Source organism: Pogona vitticeps, chromosome 1 (assembly GCF_051106095.1).
Source record: "Pogona vitticeps strain Pit_001003342236 chromosome 1, PviZW2.1, whole genome shotgun sequence".
NCBI lineage: Eukaryota > Metazoa > Chordata > Lepidosauria > Squamata > Agamidae > Pogona > Pogona vitticeps.
This window is the reverse complement of record NC_135783.1, coordinates 61,940,814-61,959,450: the sequence shown is the minus strand read 5'-3', so window position 1 is coordinate 61,959,450 and position 18,637 is coordinate 61,940,814. Positions and strand designations below refer to the sequence as shown.

The following is an 18,637-nucleotide window of genomic DNA, read 5'->3' as shown; positions in this document are numbered from 1 at the left end:
CTCCCCCCCCCAGCGAGCTGGGTACTCCTTTTACTGACCTCGAAAGGATAGAAGGCTGAGTCAACCTTGAGCCAGCTACCTGGGACTGAACCCCAGGTCGTGAGCACAGTTTTAGCTGTAGTACAACAGTTTAACCACTGTGCCATGAGCTGATCTCAGTGATCAGCTGGGAGGCAGGTGCATGCGTTGGGGCAGTGGCCCAACTTCCCTGCAAGCAGCCCGGGTCACTGCCTTGGCGCATGGCACCCAGGGAGGAGGAGGTGGCGGCGGCAGTGTGACAGCAGCAGTGCAACAGGAGCTGGTAGCCTCCCCTAAAGGGGACAAATCAAAACCTGAATTGTGAACTGCTTCGGTTTTGGGGTTGGTTTGTAGTGGTTTGTGGTTTGCGGCTAACCATGAACTATGAACCATCACAAACTACCATTTTTCAGATCTGTTCCCATCTCTAGTCTACTCTGGTTGGGAGTATCAACTGCAACTAGGCCATAACAATTTAAATCCAATGGACATTCACTAGAACAGTGGGGCTTTCTCCTCCTCCTCCTCTCCCCTTCTCCTGGTAGCTCCTTGTCTTGTCTCAAAATCTGCTCCAGAGAGTTTCCAAAGCCTCCGTAGCAGATTTCGGGGATGTACAGGAGGCTTTGGATTGGAGGGGAGAATTATCCCTCCTGGTTTTGCTTTGTGAAATCATTCCAATAGTAGAATGAGAATGTTGAACTGCAAATAAATGAGCTGAAACCCTAAAACTTTACCTTATGGTGGGGTTGACTTGTCCTAATAAGCTACTTTGGTAGTTTCTGATCCAAAGATCAGACAGGCCTAAAGACAGACCTAGACTTTTGTTGGCAATTTACGTGTGTGAGAGTGGAACTGAATAAATTGCAACAGCAAATTGCTGTTAATTAGTAAGATGCACAACAAGGAATGCAACCAGCACCTTGTTATTTAGTGACAATTTGCCCCACTTAGCCATGTATAAATTGCAAATAGGATTTTGACCCTGATACACTTGAAACCAAACTCGGGGTGGATGGGTGGGTGGGTGGAAATCCCCCGCCACCAGCTCCTGTAAGGTTCAGACTAAAACCCAGAGTGGATTCATAACATAACTGATACTGGAACCACCAGCTTTTGTATAGCAGTATTATGAGCAGAAGAGACTTGAACAAGGGCTGGTTTGTACATTTTAAAGTTAAGTCATATCTATGTCATATTGAAAAAGATATGCCCTGTAAAACCATTGCAGCAAGAGTTTAAAATCATCTGACTTTATTGTTGCCCATTTATTTGGAGTTCTACATTCACCATTCCAGTTGCTAATTGGTACAAATAAAGTGATCAGCTACTTTCTAGGGAATTGATTTGTTCCAGCTTTTCCCAACCTGGCATACTTCAGATAGCTATGATCACAGTCCCCATAACTCACTAGCCAGTGTAGAGAAACCTGATCTCTACCTAAGAACTTCAATATTTTATGCAGAACAGGGCATACAGCTAAATGGGAAGGCCACACTTCTTTAGAAACCAGTTGTCTCTTTTCCGCTTGCCCTTGTCTCATATTTACATGATCAGAGGCAAAATGTTTATCACTAAATGTACATACAGGAGGAAGTTTTAGTTGAGCACGATTAACTTTTTAATACATATGCATGGAAGGGTTTTGTGTGTGTGTTTATGAGCACACATTAAAAAGTCGGACTAAGCAGCTTTTACTTCTTTAGTTCTTTGAGACAAATGCAGCTACTAAGACATAATATATTAAAAGGCTGCCTATGCAAATGCTCTTTAGCTCGTTGCTTCCCCTGTGATGTGAAAGGCACAGCTGTGGCATGGTTCAAACGCTGGCGCACTTCCAAAACTCACAGTCCAGTAACAGCAACCAAGCCTGTGTGTAGGGAGAAAAAAGATCTGACCCTGAATGAACTGAGATTTCTATACATAAATGTTCTAGGAGAGGTCGTGAATATAGCACTTTTTTTTTTTAAAAAAAGGGTTTTCTGATTTTGTGAAATGTATTTTAAATCAGAATATCAGAGAATGTGTTCCATGACTGATATCTGGAGGATTTCTAAAGAGATGTTTTTTTAAATTTGTGAGTTCTTGATTTTTTAAAAAATGTTTTCTTAATTTAATTATTTGTTGATAAATAGGTAAAAGAACGCCAACTTCCTATACCTGTTAAAGGAAACATCCACAAGATTCTATCAGCCTTGTGGCTAAAACACATAGGCCCAATCCATCTGACAGTATGCTCTTTCAAATCTACAGTGGTGCCTCACTAGACGATGATAATCTGTTCCACTGAAATCGCTGTTTAGCGAAATATTGTCTAGCAAAAAGCATTTCCCTATTGGAATGTATTGAAACCTGTTTACTGTGTTTCAAAGGGGAAGAATCATCGTTGTCTAGCGAAAATTGGCCATAGGAAAGCTGCTTTGCGAACTGCCGATCAGCTGTTTAAATTGCTGTCTTGCGAAGCTTAGATTCCGAAAACACCTGTTTTTGCGAACGCGGACGGAGCTGTCAAAATTGTTGTCTAGCGAAAATTGGTTTGTGAAGCAGGGACCAAACATTGTCCAGCGAAATTCCCCCATAGGAATCACTGTTTTGCGAATCACTATAGCGATCGCAAAAAGTCAATGTCTAGCAAAAAAATTGTCATGTGGGGTAACTGTCTAGCGAGGCACCACTGTATGTGATTTCACTATGGCATGATTTTAAAATGGGATCAGTAGAACGTGGCCAGAAGGCCACAAACAGCTCTCTGAGGCCCATGCAGCATAGCTTCACATCCTGTTTTTTTTAATAATCCACCTCAGAAAAACCCCTTCTGACTTCTAAGTGGCGTGAGAGGCAATACTGTTATGTTTCTGCTCTTTCTAGATTAGAACCTCTGCACCCACACCCTTCAATAATTTTCTTATTTTTAGAATTAACCACTAGAGGGCATCAGGGCTTTTTCAGTTAAAAAAAATTTAAAAATATTTTTGGGAGGGTGGACAGGGCATGTGAGTGGCCTTTCAAGGTCCAAAGTGTTTTTGGCTCATGCTCCTCTTGAGATCGCCCATGCCTGTTCTAGAAGAGAGGAAAATTAATGTAAATAAATAATAATAGAAGGCATAAGGATTATCACCAATGTAGGCTTACAGTCAGAACAGTGAGCACTTCCCCTCACCATAAAGACATTAATAGTCTTTCTTTAGTGCTGAGATGGATAGGGGTTGGACGGTCTGCTCTTGAACCCTAACAATTCTCTGCTAGTGTATTAATCAATCAGTGTAACAAGCATCTTCCAGCTAAAGCTGTGTCCTCTGAAGGCCTTGACATTTCCGTTGTCGTGTTAAGCACCCACTAAAGCCCAACCCAATAAAATCACTTAAGCTAGAAAGAGCTTCATTTGGGTCAGGTTCATGGATCTTCAAGGATGGCAGAACCCCATGCATATTTTATTCCCTAAATATATGATGCTGTTTTCAGCTGAAGCAACGTGAATTAATAATTGGTATTCACTGCTATGTGAAAAGAAACATCTTGAGAAAACTTAGTCTCACAGCAGACAATGAACAGAAACCAATGAAAATCAAGTGCTCTTCATTATAACTGGATTGTGGATCAGAGCCTCTCTTTATTTGGGGCACAAATCATCATCACAATTCCTTTATGGGTCAGCAGCAGTTACCTTGTTTGGTAGAATTTAATTTCTGGCATGTAATTTATTGACAGATTTAGAGATTAAGTGTCTACCTCAGATAACCTCTGCTAGGCCCGGAGGTCTGGCCGTCACACGAGGCTTCCTTTAAGAGAAAGGTCTGCTCAGTGTCACTGGGATAATGAGACCAATACCTTTCTAAAGCCTGCAGCTCGTCTCTTGTTGCTTATCTGCTTTCAGTAATCTGATTCATTCTCCAGAGCCAGTGCTACTGTTAAATCCACCTGCACTGTTGACAGCAAAGAAACATCTTGCTGCACTAGGCCCTACGTTGCAACAAATTCTGAAGATCTCCACTAGATATTGTTTAGGAGAGGCAAATGAGTGCTTTTTATCCAAAACCTATGGAAGGGAAAATCATCTTACAAAGTTCTAAAATCCCTTACATTTGCATTTCCAGAATAGCAGAAAGAACGGTCAAGTAAGACTTTTAAGAAAATGGACTACTGTGTCAGGAACAGTGTGGAAAAACAACCAAGCAAGCAACTGGGCCTGAATGCAATTGTTAGCCCCAAATAGGACAGATCCATTGAATGAATGGGATTTGCTATGTAAACTCTTTTATTAAGTCCCACTGATTTGATGAATCAACTCTAGTTGGACTAGCACTTATATTCAGGGTTTGGCTAGATGGCTTGATGGGAGATGCTTAAGTACTGTATGTTTGCTTTATGTTGTGTAGCGACCTGGTATGCCATTTGGTGTGATCCTTGTGCCAACGTAGCATACAGAGCTCAAGTGACCCTATTTGGCTCATTTCTCTTAAGAAAAGAAGAAAACAAAGAAAAAAATAATTTATTTTATCCTGTCTCTTCCTCCTTCTGGGAGGAAGATTTCAGTTTTTATTTTTTTCCCTTAAAAGATACAGCACATCAGCACTGCCCTAGCAGTCTTTTAAAGAAAACTTAGTTTCATCCCTCTGCTTCAGCTGGTTTACATGTTACAATGTAATCCTGAATTACATTTAGGATTTATCAATATTGTTGAGCATAGTTACTTAATGATACTAGGAAAGCAGAGGAAGTTTTTAATTTCCCAACATCAGTTTTAAGTGGAAAAGATTAAGAGTATTGGAAAACTGAAACTGGATGGAAAATTTAAAGCAGCAAGTTCTGCTTTGATTCGATCCCAGTGATTGTACATGCTGGAAATGAAAACAGAGCAACTGTAACCACATCTAAAATACTGTACAGTCAAGGAACCAGAAATGTACGGATATGAACTCTCTGGGGACAGACTGATTTGCACAGGCCCTCACATTGTCTAGTTGGTGGCAAAACAAGCAAACCAGATCATCCTGGCAGTGGCCTAATTGCCTGTGTAATCACCCCCTTCATCTTCTGATGCTAAAGATATGGGTCTGTTTGGCTTCCTTCTGAGACTGTTTTGAGATTTTGGTAAAGTCTTCTGCTACATTGTTTTCTGTGATTAGATAGCCCTCTTTTCCTTAGGTATGTGCTTTTTTGAGTACACAGACAGCTTTTCTTGTTTTAAAAAAGAACAATCACTGAGCCACATGTAAACTAATCAAAACCATAAATTGAAATGGTCAAAATATCAGAATATTTACATCAGGATATCTAAAGCAGCTAAAACAAGAGAAACCAAATTAAACTCAGAATGTTAATATCTTTATACTTAATTTTAACTTGAAGAAAACATTTTTTTCATCTGTTATCAATAACCAGTGATCACAGGTCTCTCCAGAGATACCCATGAGTGTCCTCTTACCTCTCCAGAGATGTCCAAGTTATATCTCTCCAATTCATATGATTATGGAGTGGACTGCTGAAAACCAATGCACACTCTCCCTGGAGTTGTGCAGAATATTTTCATGACCATAATTCATATGCACAGCATGCCTATGGATTTTCCATGTGTATTCCTCCATTGTTTGGTCTTTAGCATCACACTGCGTGACATGTAGATACCTGAGAACAGTGGGAGAAAAATCCTCAGAACTCATGAATCTAGTGACAATAATGTAGAACATAAGAGGTATCATGAACTCCATCAAAATTTTATGTGCTGTGATAGATATTAAAGGGAAAACCCCTAAGAAGGCAGATGAACAAACACAGAGACAATGAACAACAAATATCATCTCATAATGTAGAAACAAAAAAAGCACAACTTAGTGAAACTACAGTAACCAATTATTTTAAATACAAATGTCTGTTGCATATACAGTATTGTTTGAAGTGGAAAAAGATATTTTGGCAAATCTCACCATTTTGTATCCCTGCCTTGAATTTCTAAATGCTCCCTCAGGGGGAAAATATGTCAGTTTATGAACCCATGCTGCAGATGGTAGGAGTGGGATGAGAAAAAGAGGTTACCTACCTGTAACTCTGGTTCTTCGAGTGGTCATCTTTGAATTCACACTAATGGGTTAATCCGCGCTTGCGTGGAGCAGCCTCGGAACTTTCTAACTCAAGCACATGGTGCTGGGACCTCCCTCACACTGGCTATATCTCCACCCCCGGCACCGAGTGCCTCAGTTCCATGGAACCGACTGCCACTGCACAGCATGCAATGGCACACGTGATGGACAGTGGGAAGGAAGGGCGGGGAGTGTGAATTCACAGATGACCACTCAAAGAACCAGAGTTACAGGTAGGTAACCTCTTTTACTTCTTTATGGTCCCTGTGAATGCACACTAATGGGTGATTGGAAGCTCACTTACCTGGAGGAGGGACGTCATGAAAATGCAGAAGCCAGGACAGCTCAGCCCACCACAGCCTCAGCCTTAGCCCAGATATCTAGATGGTAATGGGAGATGAAGGTAGACAGAGTGGCCCATGTGGCAGCTCGGCAGATGTCTGCAATGTCTACCATGTGCAGAAAGGCTGCTGAGGACGCTATAGCCCTTTGTAGAGTGAGCTCTGACTGGGCCTGGGAGAGGAGTCTCAGCTAAATCATAGGCGAGGCGGATGGTCTGGACAATCCATCTAGAAATGGTCTGAGAGGAAGCTGGTGCTCCCATAGAGGGACCACCAAAGGTGACAAAGAGTTGTGATGTATGGAAAGTGGTCATGCGGTGAATATAATATGAGAGAGCTTGCTTGACATCAAGGGAGTGTAGAGCTTTTTCAAGTGGTGAGGTTGGTGAGGGAAAGAAAGCAGGAAGCAGAATTGGCTGACTCAAGGGGAAAAAAGATGAAGCTTTGGGGAGAAAGGTAAGGTCCGGATGCAGAGTCACCTTGCCTGGGTGAAACTGCAGGAATGGAGGGTCTGCCCTCAATGCAGCTAGTTCTCCAGCCCTCCGCGCTGAGGTTATTGCCAGGAGGAATGCAGTTTTGAATGACGACAAGTGGAGCAAAGTAGAAGCCAAGGTTTCAAAGGGAGGCCTCATGAGTTGTCAAAGAACTAGTTGGAGCAACTACTGTGGCATATGGGGTTTGTAGGCAGAGCGCATATTTTTCAGCCCTCATAGGAACTGCTTCAAGGTAGGATGTCTAAAGAGCATGGCTGCTTGAGAAGATGGAGGTTGGTGGGCTACAATGGCGGCTGTGTAGATCTTTAAGGTGGCATGTGAAAGCCCTCATTGAAATAGGTTTCCTCTGCTTCTTCAAGAACCTAAAAAGGGTAAATATATTACAGGACTGTAGCCTACGGCAGACCATTTGTTTAGTATTAAACCATACATGAATTAAAATCATTTATGGAAACCTATATCAAACAGGTTTTCATAGCTGGGTTGTAAAATTTACAGAAACAAGCACCATTACATATGAACAAGCAACAATCATCTGAGCTGCCTGCTCCCCTAGGGTTGCTCTCCTCTGTATCCGCTCAGTTTGACTATTGGAGATCACTCTAATCCACTTGCTAATTATCTGAATCTGTGCTTATATGTGCCTGTCTCTCTCTGTGTGTGTGTGTGTGCGTGTTTTACAACAAACTAAAAATTAGATTGAGAGAGTGCCTATTGGCCCCCTTAAGATACCTTCAGGAGCATTGAACACAGGGAGTTAAATGCAACTGTGATTCCCAAAATGGGACTTTATCATAGTGCAATAGATTCAGTGGGTCTACTCTGTTTGGGTCCAACAAGTGGATTTAGTCCTGGGAGACCTCTGAGAAAACATGCATAGGATTACACTGTGATATCCGTATACAAAAGTTAACACTGCAGTCTATGCATCACCATTCAGTAATCCCATTTCATAGGATCATAAAAAAGTGAAGTTGGAAGGGGGCTACAAGGCCATCACGTCCAGCCCCCTGTTCAGTGCAGGAATACAATCACAGCATTTCTGCCAGGTGATTATCTAAGTTTTTCTTTAATGTCTCCCGTGTTGGAGCACATTTGTTTAATGCATATAGGATTGATATGTAAACCCCTTGGATTTTGGCAAAACTGCTGCTTCCTATTAAACCAGGAAAGACAGACACCCATACGAGTTGAAAGTGTACTGTTGACTTTCAATGAGGTGATCATATAGCCTCCCTGAAACTACCCCACTGTTGACACTTACACTTAAAAACTGTATTGATTACAGTGCTATTGCAACTGCAGCAGCTTTAAGACAAAGGGGGGGGGGGAGAGAAGGGAGAGAATAAAACTAATTCTAAACAAGCAAATGTTGTTTCAGGAGAAACAAACTTGGTAATAATTAAACAAGTGTCCTGGCATAGAATTATGGCATCAGAAAGATTAAAAGAATAAACATGTGTCAACTGCTTTACCATTTATTTAACAGAGCACTGTCAGTGCTTGAAATAGTTTTCAGAGGAATGGGGAGAAAGGAGGGAGGAGGCTCCAGCACCTCCTTTCTGTATCCTCATATTTGCACTTTAAATCAATCCCATTTCCACTGTGTATGATCTGGCATCGCCAAAGTTGGTTGTGCTGCAACAATGCTTTGTTTGGCTCTTGTGATGAGCAAGTATATTTTAGGTAAAGAATGCATTGAATCCTCACTTCCTTGGGGGAAGTAGGCAGGAAGAGACAGGAAAAAGGCAGGAAGGATACAGATTTGCTAACATCCCCTGGGGAGTTTTGATCATTCAGTCTCTCAGTCCTTTAACTAGGTCCTTTGAAAGGAAGCTGTACTTGCTTTTCATTCTAGCAGTTAGCAATCATTAAAACTCCTACCAGCTGGCTCAGCAGACACAACATGGAGCAGTCCTGTATGTGTACAGGAGAAAAGACAGCATAAAGCATGAACAGTACAGGGATGAGACCTGTCATCAAAAACTGTATAGCAAAAGATGCTCACTTAGCAGACTTAAAAAGAGAGAAACAGAGTATTGCATTGGCACAGCAATATTGTCCACATCTCCAGATCTTCGCCCCAACTAGATGGCACCCATAAAAAAGGCTCATTCTTGGGTGGCACTACAGATACACTTTTTGCAGTTTGCAATTACTGCCCTCTCATTTGCCCAGGCAGTCCAATCCGGTTTATTATTATGGTCTAGACCAATCACTCCCAGGCAGTCCTTTGTCTCACAGGACTGAAGCTGAAGGAATTATGGGTAAACGTTCCTTTTTCCCTGTTGCTTTGGTCAATGCATAGTTAACTTGGATGGCCTTAGAGTGCCTATAGAATTTGCAATTAACTAATGTAAATAAAATATGGCAGGGGAAATTATAATCTTGCAAATGAAATAAATATGTATGCAGATAACAAGTACAGTTTTGTGAGACCAATGGCCACTCTGCTTCTGCCATGAGAGAGGAGGCTGGAGGGAGACTTTGTTGTTGTTATTGTTTAATTATTTTATTTCAAGGGTAAGGGGAAATAGCTCAGGATAACAGGGAATATATCATGCTATACATTATCACATATTATCTGTACTTAAAGATATCATTACATTAAAGGCTTTTATGTCTGTTAGTTGCCTATATAATTCCAAATAGAGTTATTTGACTATTTTGTATTAAAATTATCATATTTGGCTTTCAGGTTATAGAACGGATCCAGTTATATATAGGGTCCAATTTTTCAGTTGCTTCTTGGATTGGATTGTCTTTCAAAGCTTCTGTTAATATGTCCATCTTAGCCATTTCCATAATCTTTCCCACAAGTTCTTCACGATTTGGTATTTTGGTTTTCTTCCATTTCTATACATATAGTATTCTGGCTGCAGTTATTATATACATCACCAAATGGCTCTCTCTCCTATCCAAACTCTCTGGCAACATACAGTATTTAATAAGAATAACTTTGTTTTAAATAGTATAGTATGTAGCAGAATTTTCTGTAAACATTCATGTATTCGTCGTCGTTTAGTCGTGTCCGACTCTTCGTGACCCCATGGACCAGAGCACGCCAGGCCCTCCTATCCTCCACTGCCTCCCGGAGTTGTGTCAGATTTATGTTGGTTGTTTCGCAGACACTGTCCAGCCATCTCATCCTCGGTCGTCCCCTTCTCCTCTTGCCATCACACTTTCCCAACATCAGGGTCTTTTCCAGGGAGTCTTTTCTTCTCATGAGATGGCCAAAGTACTGGAGCCTCAGCGTCAGGATCTGCCCTTCCAGTGAGCACTCAGGGTTGATTTCCTTTAGAATTGATAGGTTTATTCTCCTTGCAGTCCAGGGGACTCTCAAGAGCCTCCTCCAGCACCACAATTCAAAGGCATCAATTCTTCGGCGGTCTGCTTTCTTTATAGTCCAGCTCTCACTTCCATACATCACTACACGAAAAACCATAGCTTTGACTATTCTGACTTTTGTTGGCAAGGTGACGTCTCTGCTTTTTAAGATGCTGTCAAGATTTGTCATCACTTTCCTCCCAAGAAGCAGGCGTCTTTTAATTTCGTGGCTGCTGTCTCCATCTGCAGTGATCATGGAGCCCAGGAAAATAAAATCTGTCACTGCCTCCATATCTTCCCCTTCTATTTCCCAGGAGGTAATGGGACCAGTGGCCATGATCTTAGTTTTTTTGATGTTCAGTTTCAGACCGTTTTTTGCACTCTCCTCTTTCACCCTCATTACAAGGTTCTTTAATTCCTCCTCACTTTCTGCCATCAGAGTGGTGTCATCTGCATATCGGAGGTTGTTGATACTTCTTCCGGCAATCTTAATTCCGGCTTGGGATTCCTCCATTCCAGCCTTCCACATGATGTATTCTGCATTTAAGTTGAATAAGCTGGGGGACAATATACAGCCTTGTCGTACTCCTTTCCCAATTTTGAACCAATCAGTTGTTCCATATCCAGTTCTAACTGTTGCTTCCTGTCCCACATATAGGTTTCTCAGGAGATAGATAAGGTGGTCAGGCACTCCCATTTCTTTAAGAACTTGCCATAGTTTGTTGTGGTCCACACAGTCAAAGGCTTTTGCATAGTCAATGAAGCAGTAGTAGATATTTTTCTGGAACTCTCTGGCTTTCTCCATAATCCAGCGCAAGTTAGCAACTTGGTCTCTAGTGCCTCTGCCTCTTCGGAATCCAGCTTGCACTTCTGGGAGTTCTCGGTTCACATACTGCTGAAGCCTACCTTGGAGGATTTTGAGCATAACCTTGCTAGCGTGTGAAATGAGTGCAATTGTGCAGTAGTTGGAGCATTCTTTGGCACTGCCTTTCTTTGGGATTGGGATGTAGACTGATCTTTTCCAATCCTCTGGCCACTGTTGGGTTTTCCAAACTTGCTGGCATATTGAATGTAGCACCTTAACAGCATCATTTTTCAAGATTTTAAATAGTTCAACTGGAATGCCATCACCTCCACTGGCCTTGTTGTTAGCCAGGCTTTCTAAGGCCCACTTGACTTCACTCTCCAGGATGTCTGGCTCAAGGTCAGCAGCTACATTGTCTGGGTTGTCCGGGATATCCACATCTTTCTGATATAATTCCTCTGTGTATTCTTGCCACCTCTTCTTGATGTCTTCTGCTTCTGTTAGGTCCCTCCCACTTTTGTCCTTTATCATGTCCATCTTTGCGCGAAATGTTCCTCTAATATCTCCAATTTTCCTGAACAGATCTCTGGTTTTTCCTTTTCTGTTATTTTCCTCTATTTCTTTGCATTCTTCATTTAAGAAGGCCCTCTTGTCTCTCCTTGCTATTCTTTGGAAGTCTGCATTCAACTTTCTGTAACTTTCCCTATCTCCCTTGCATTTTGCGTCCCTTCTCCTCTCTGCTATTTCGAAGGCTTCGTTGGACAGCCATTTTGCTTTCTTGCATTTCCTTTTCTTTGGGATGGTTTTTGTTGCTGCCTCCTGGACAATGTTACGAGCCTCTATCCAAAGTTCTTCAGGCACTCTGTCCACCAAATCTAATTCCTTAAATCTGTTCTTTACTTCCACTGTGTACTCATAGGGCATTGGGTTTAGATGATACCTGAGTGGCCCAGTGGTTTTTCCTACTCTCTTCAGTTTAAGCTTGAATTTTGCTATGAGAAGCTGATGATCAGAGCCGCAGTCAGCTCCAGGTCTCTTTTTTTGCTGACTGTATAGAGCTTCTCCATCTTTGGCTGCAGAGAATATAATCAATCTGATTTCGATATTGCCCATCTGGTGATTTCCATGTATAGAGTCACCTCTTGTGTTGTTGGAAAAGAGAGTTTGTGATGACCAGCTTATTCTCTTGACAAAACTCTATTAGCCTTTGTCCTGCTTTGTTCTGAACTCCAAGGCCAAACTTCCCTGTTGTTCCTTTTATCTCTTGGCTCCCTACTTTAGCATTCCAGTCCCCTAGAATGAGAAGAACATCTTTCTTTGGTGTCAGTTCTAGAAGGTGTTGTAAATCTTCATAAAATTGTTCAATTTCAGTATCCTTAGCATTGGTGGTTGGTGCATAAACTTGGATTATTGTGATGTTGAAAGGTCTGCCTTGGATTCATATTGACATCATTCTATCATTTTTGAGATTATATCCCATTACAGCTTTTCCCACTCTTTTGTTGACTATGAGGGCCACTCCATTCCTTCTACGGGATTCTTGCCCACAATAGTAGACATGATAATCATCTGAGCTGAATTCGCCCATTCCCGTCCATCTTAGTTCACTGATGCCCAGGATGTCGATGTTTATTCTTGCCATCTCCTGTTTGACAACCTCCAGCTTCCCAAGGTTCATAGATCTTACATTCCAGGTTCCTATGCAGTATTTTTCTTTGCAGCATTGGATTTTCCTTTCACTTCCAGGCGCGTCCACAGCTGAGCGTCCTTTCGGCTTTGGCCCAACCATTTCATTAGCTCTGGAGCTACTTGTACTTGTCCTCCGCTCTTCCTCAGTAGCATGTTGGACGCCTTCCGACCTGAGGGGCCCATCTTCCAGCGTCATATCTTTTAGCCTTTTGTTTCTGATCATGGGGCATTCTTGGTAAAGATACTGGAGTGGCATTGCCATTTCCTACTCCAGGTGGATTTAGTCTTTTTGATGTTGAGCTTCAGACCGTTTTTTGCACTCTCCTCTTTCACCCTCATTACACCCTCAAAACACTGTAACCTTGCATTTATCCTCAAGGAAAGCCCAAGGTTTGGAGCCCTCTACATTATTTGTTGGCTGTGTTTTCAGACTTGTTTGTCTTACCCAGAAATGGCCAACAGAAAAAAATGAGAGAGAAATTTATTATTTTCATTGAATCCACTCAAGGATTTAACTAGCTATGTATCCATGCAGCTATTCTGTCTTTTCTTCTTGATAGTTCTTTCTTTCCAAGAAAATTAATCAAAGAACTGGTGGGAAAACAATGGGAGGCCAATACATTGAAGATGCTGTTTGGAGTCTCGATATAATCACCTCCAATTTAAAATTGTGACAAGGGTTATAGCAACTTTAGGTCAGTCCCTAATCTGGTGCAACAAATTTCTATTGCACATAAAGGAGAACCCTCTTACCCCTTTTGCCTTGCAGGATCATATTTCAGGTACACATAACAGAACAAGATGTCCCTGCAAACACAGAGTTTTGTTGTGACTATGACACCAGACAGAGAAAAGTGAATTTTGTCAAAATCCATCAGAGACCAGATGTAGAGTGGTGTGCTTCGTTTGAAGGATGGGAACAACAAACAACATCCCAGTGTCATGCAATATATATTTAGTACGAACTAGTTATGCTACATTTCCAACATGCAGTTATTTTCACTGAGTTATCCATAGAGAAATTATTAGCCCAGAGAGTCTCTCTTCAGGGGCAGAGGAGGGCTGCCTTCACCATACCTCTCCTCCAGACAGTCCAGACAACAGTTCAAGGCTTTCAAATAGAGATGGGGAGGTTTGTATACAAATACGAATATCCCCGCACAGGTGGAAATAACAAGGGTCCGGTCCCACGGGGCCAGACTGTCCACCCACGATTTCACCGGATCTGTTGGATCCGTGGAGGCTTCCTATCACACCATTGTCCACAATCGATTACCCAGTCCTGGCAGGAGGCTGGATAACAAGCCTCTCTGCTAGGTAGGAGAGTGGCTAGTCCACTGTGGAGAACAGCGTGATAGGAAGCCTATCAGTGTCCTCTGTAATAAGCCCTCTTAGCCAGTAGCGGGAGAGGGACCAGATGAGGATTACCTTTGGAGGTTGCAAGCCAGCATACACAGCACAATTCATCTCATGCCATGTCACTTTGAAACATCTGCCTAGCCTTCCACCTCACTGTCTTTCTCCTCTTTCCCACTGACTCTGTCCATCTCTTCCTCTGCCTCCTTTATATTCTCCACCTGGAAGGAAATCCCCTTGATGGGCTTTTCCCCACCTTCCTGCTTCTCTGGGTCTGACTCGTTTACAGATTCCAATTGAGAGTCCACTCTTGGGTAATACCTGGGGGAAAAGTGATCCATCCCATGCCTAACAGATACCCTTGGCAGGGATGTATGAAGGGTCAGTGGGACAAGGAGGCTCACCCTTCATGAGTGCCCAAGCACACTCATTCACATTGGAAAACTTACCCCTTCTGAACTATAATTCCCAGAATCTCACAGACAGCAGGGTGGCCTTTCTGACTAAGGCATTCTGGGAATTATAGTCTTAGAAAGTAACTAATTTCACACTTGGCAGCTACCCAGGGCACAAGTTTATAAAGTGTATCCATCCAGATATAGCTGGACTACAACTCCCATAAATTCTAGACAGCAAAGACAATGTGACGAATGGTGGCAGTCCAACAGTATCTGGATGAGGTAGGGTAAGGCAGTCCATCTCAGACAGACGCATTTGAAGAACTACGAGAGATAATAAATAGAGATAATATAACAGCAGTAGAAGGCCCAATGACTTCCTGGCTGAGGTTTCTAGAATTTCTAGCCCCCAAGAAGTAACAGTTCAAAATCCTGTATTGGGTGAACTTGTGGATGAAGCAGAAGGGAAATAAATGGGATCTGGGGTTATGCAGGGCACCCTTTCTCTTGAGATTCTGTCTGTCTCTGCTGCTACAGTATGTTCTAGGGAAGAAGAATAATGTTGAACATTTCTTTATCAATGCCTGCACAATGTAGACACCCTGTATTCATGCTGAAGCGTTTCTTTGAGCCTGCACCTTCCTTTGAGCATTGGCGATAGAGGAAATGGGGCTGCTTTTGCACACAGATCACCCTCAGTACGTCAGCTGGTAAGTAAATAAATCCATAAAAATATATCAAGAGTTGATCATGTTTCTCTGCTCATATGCCTTCATCTCTCTCTCTCTCTTCATCACAACAGCATCCATTTCCTGTTGCTAGTGTTCTCATATACTTTCTGGTGTCATCACAATAGTAATTAAATCTGTCTTCTCATTTAAGTGTACTGAAATATATGCCCATTCTGAATGATTTAAGTTGCAAGGTAAATGTTTTTCAACTATCTAGAAAAAACGTTTTCTGAATTCTTTTCTATTTTCTGAGATAAATCTCTGGGTTCCCTGTATGTCACTGTAGACCTGTTTCCTTTGCCTCCTTGTGACTCGATACTGACACTATTTCTCTAAGGCTCCTTTCAAAATCATTGATTGTAAAACACGTCTAGCATATTGTTAAATTAAATCAGGCTATCCTTGCCTTTTTAACTCTGAAAGTCTGCAGCAGTAAATTGATAGAAAATTATCCTCAGTCCCTTAGTACATTATTGACTATGACGACTACTAAGAAAAAACAGGTAGAAACAACCCACAATGAAAGAGTGATCTTTAAATTAATTACTGTATATGGAAAAATGAAATAGTAGATAAAATTATAGCTGCTGTTTAAAAGATACCTTTTCTGATGTAGGACTAACCAGGGTGAGGGGACTTGCCTAGCTGCCTTTGTTTTTGTTCCATAGTTTGTGCTTAGCATCTTTACTATTTCAGCAAATATTTAATGTTTTATCGATAGTATGATCAGCTTTTAAAAACATTTTAAGTTATGTTTTTAATGTTTCTGTTTTTCTATTATGGACTGTGTCTATAAGGTATTTTTGGCTATAATTTTGTACATCACTCAGAATGCCTTTCCAGTAAAGTGAGACACAATGATGTTTTAATATTATTATGGAGACGATATCAGAATTTACAAAGACATCTGAAAAAAAGGAGAAGGAATTGACTTGTAGCACTACTTATTCATCTTACACAGCTAAAACAATGTGGTTAGTTACTTATGCCTACCAGAGTAGATCAATAGGCATAATCTCAGTACATAACAAATTGTCACCTGTTAGCAGTTGTTTTTCATGTTGCACACCAGTCACAAAGAAAGAAATGTAAATGCAACTTCCTAAGTAGCAGAAATTTACTGCTTAAATTTGCACTGGTGGACTTCACACAGGTTAATTGTTCAACTGAATTTTGGCCTTCGATTTATTAATTCATAGATGTGTGTGTATGTATGGGAAGACAAATTCTGCAAGACAAAAACCAAAGCCAGAGTCTGATGGTACCAGATTACACATTCATTATATTATATCACATTAGTTTCTGAATATGAGCAGTTCTAACATGCTTAATTCTTTCTGGAATGATTTTAATTTTGCTTCAAAAAACCATCTGTCTATCGAGTAACATATTCTGTCGACTGTAACAGCTGTGAACAGTAATATTTTTGTGGCGTTATCTTCCAGACTACAATTTTTTCTCAGAAATCTGGGGAGACACCACTTTTAAGAATGTAGTGTTCTGACCATGACTCATGAGCAAGGGGGCCAGTACAAACTCCACATTTATCCAGTGGCAGATTTTAAAACTGCTGGTGTTGCAGGACTTAGAAGAATGTGCAATCTGTTTAAATCTGGCTACAATTTAAGACTGAAAATTGGTTCTGAAAAGAACAAAAACAGCACTTGCCCCTTCTTTTCCTGAAAACAATAACAAGGTTTTATTTTCCTGAATTTTCATTGGCGAATGCCATGGTACTGTATTTTGCCTTCAATAACATTGGTGACAAATTTAGACACCGAGTTTACTTGTGAATGCCAAGGTGATGTAGTGATCAGAGGGAAGGTTACAACTCAGGAGACCTGGCTTCAAATCCCTGCTTGGCCATGGAAACTAATCAGCAACACTGATAAACCACTCCTTAAATATTTCACATACCCATGGCAACCCTACTAGGGTTGCTATCAGTTGGGTGTGATGGTATATAACAAGAACATTTATACAGCGTGATATAAAAAGAGTCAGCGATGTATACATGACTCTTTTTCTAGCAGCCTGTTGAATGGCCCTTTCTCCTGCTATCATCCTGTATATTTATTTGCAAGTTGTGCATCCATAATATCAGTGCAAGAACTTTCTTCAGCTGGGAAAATGGATAGCCAACGACAACTTTCTTCCAGTGCCATAGCTTAGGTAAAAGAAAAATGATATGAAGTCACACAGATTGTTTCTGGAAGACAAGAAAAAGAGTTACTTTTCTGCAGCTGTGCAGAGCTGGAGTGAAAGAAAGTAACATTGTGGGTTAAAAGGCTTTAGCCTTGGCCCTTTCTTAGCAACCTCAAAGCATCGGAGATCATTCGCCTTGCCAGGAGCAGTTTCCCTTCAGATCTTGGTAAGTATTGCTTGGGGTGTTGTTGTTTAGTTGTGTCCGACTCTTCGTGACCCCATGGACCAGAGCACGCCAGGCCTTCCTGTCTTCCACTGCCTCCTGGAGTTTGGCCAAAGCTTGTGGTGTAGCCAAGGTTAAAACTTCTGCTTCACTGATCATGTGCCTCACCTGTGTGATCCTTTGACTTCCCCCAGTTGCACATATGCAGCTATCAGGACAAACATTATCTTCCTGTGCTAAACACCCCAAACTCTCCCTTCCCACTGATGCCTCTCCTCTTTTACTTCAGACATACCTGCACATACCTTATTGATCTCTCCTGCTATGTTGATTGCTAGCATCCTGGTCAGATGCCAAGTGCCAAGGATGATGCACATAACATTTCTGGAAACTCTGGGACCACAAAAACCAACAGTTTGTTACAATGTTTCCCTGTAGAGGATCAAAACACTGCCTCAGCCCCCTGCAAATAGAGGGCAAAAATTAACAGCAGACCTTTTTTTTTAAGTGCAATAGTTCTTTAAGAGCATGAAAGACCTCGTGGATAAATGGTACCATCTGGTAATTTGCAAAGTAGTTCTAAGCACGCTCACTCCAGACAAAGGCCAACCGTCCTTAAAAGGGTGCGAGCTTTTGAGACATTTCGTGCGCTTGTGGGCGCGTGACGTTTTGGTGAACACGGGTATTACACTAATACAAGTGGGCTGTTTTTCCTCCAAAAGAGGAAATATTTCATAGCACTCTCCCCTCCGCCTCTCCCCCTTTATTTCCAAGCTTTCCACTGGAAGGAAAAAGGAGTCCGTGAGAGAGAAAAAATCGTAAGAAAAAAAGTTTTCCTTGATTTGCTGCCCTCGGGGGCTGTACCACTACTTACAGATATATTTCCGTGTAACTCCGGCGCGGGCAGCTGGAGAGTGCTCGCCGCGCCCTCCTTCCCGCCTCCTCCCGGGACCCCCTGAGGGCCGGCGCCTCTCCTCTCCCCTCCCCTCCCCTCCCCTCCGCTCGCCCTCGTGTAACCCCTCCCCGTTTCCTTTCA

At 41.8% G+C, this 18,637-nt stretch overlaps 1 long non-coding RNA gene across 1 annotated transcript; it reads right to left on the bottom strand.

The window, feature by feature from the left end:
- Nucleotides 1-1,255: 1,255 nt before the first annotated feature.
- On the bottom strand, nucleotides 1,256-18,601 carry LOC110083074 (uncharacterized). The gene is made up of 4 exons (XR_013540496.1): nucleotides 18,476-18,601; nucleotides 17,907-18,064; nucleotides 5,441-5,640; nucleotides 1,256-3,075 (listed from the first exon to the last, which is right to left on the bottom strand). It is a non-coding gene; the product is annotated as an uncharacterized LOC110083074 (long non-coding RNA).
- Between the last annotated feature and the right edge of the window lie 36 nt (nucleotides 18,602-18,637).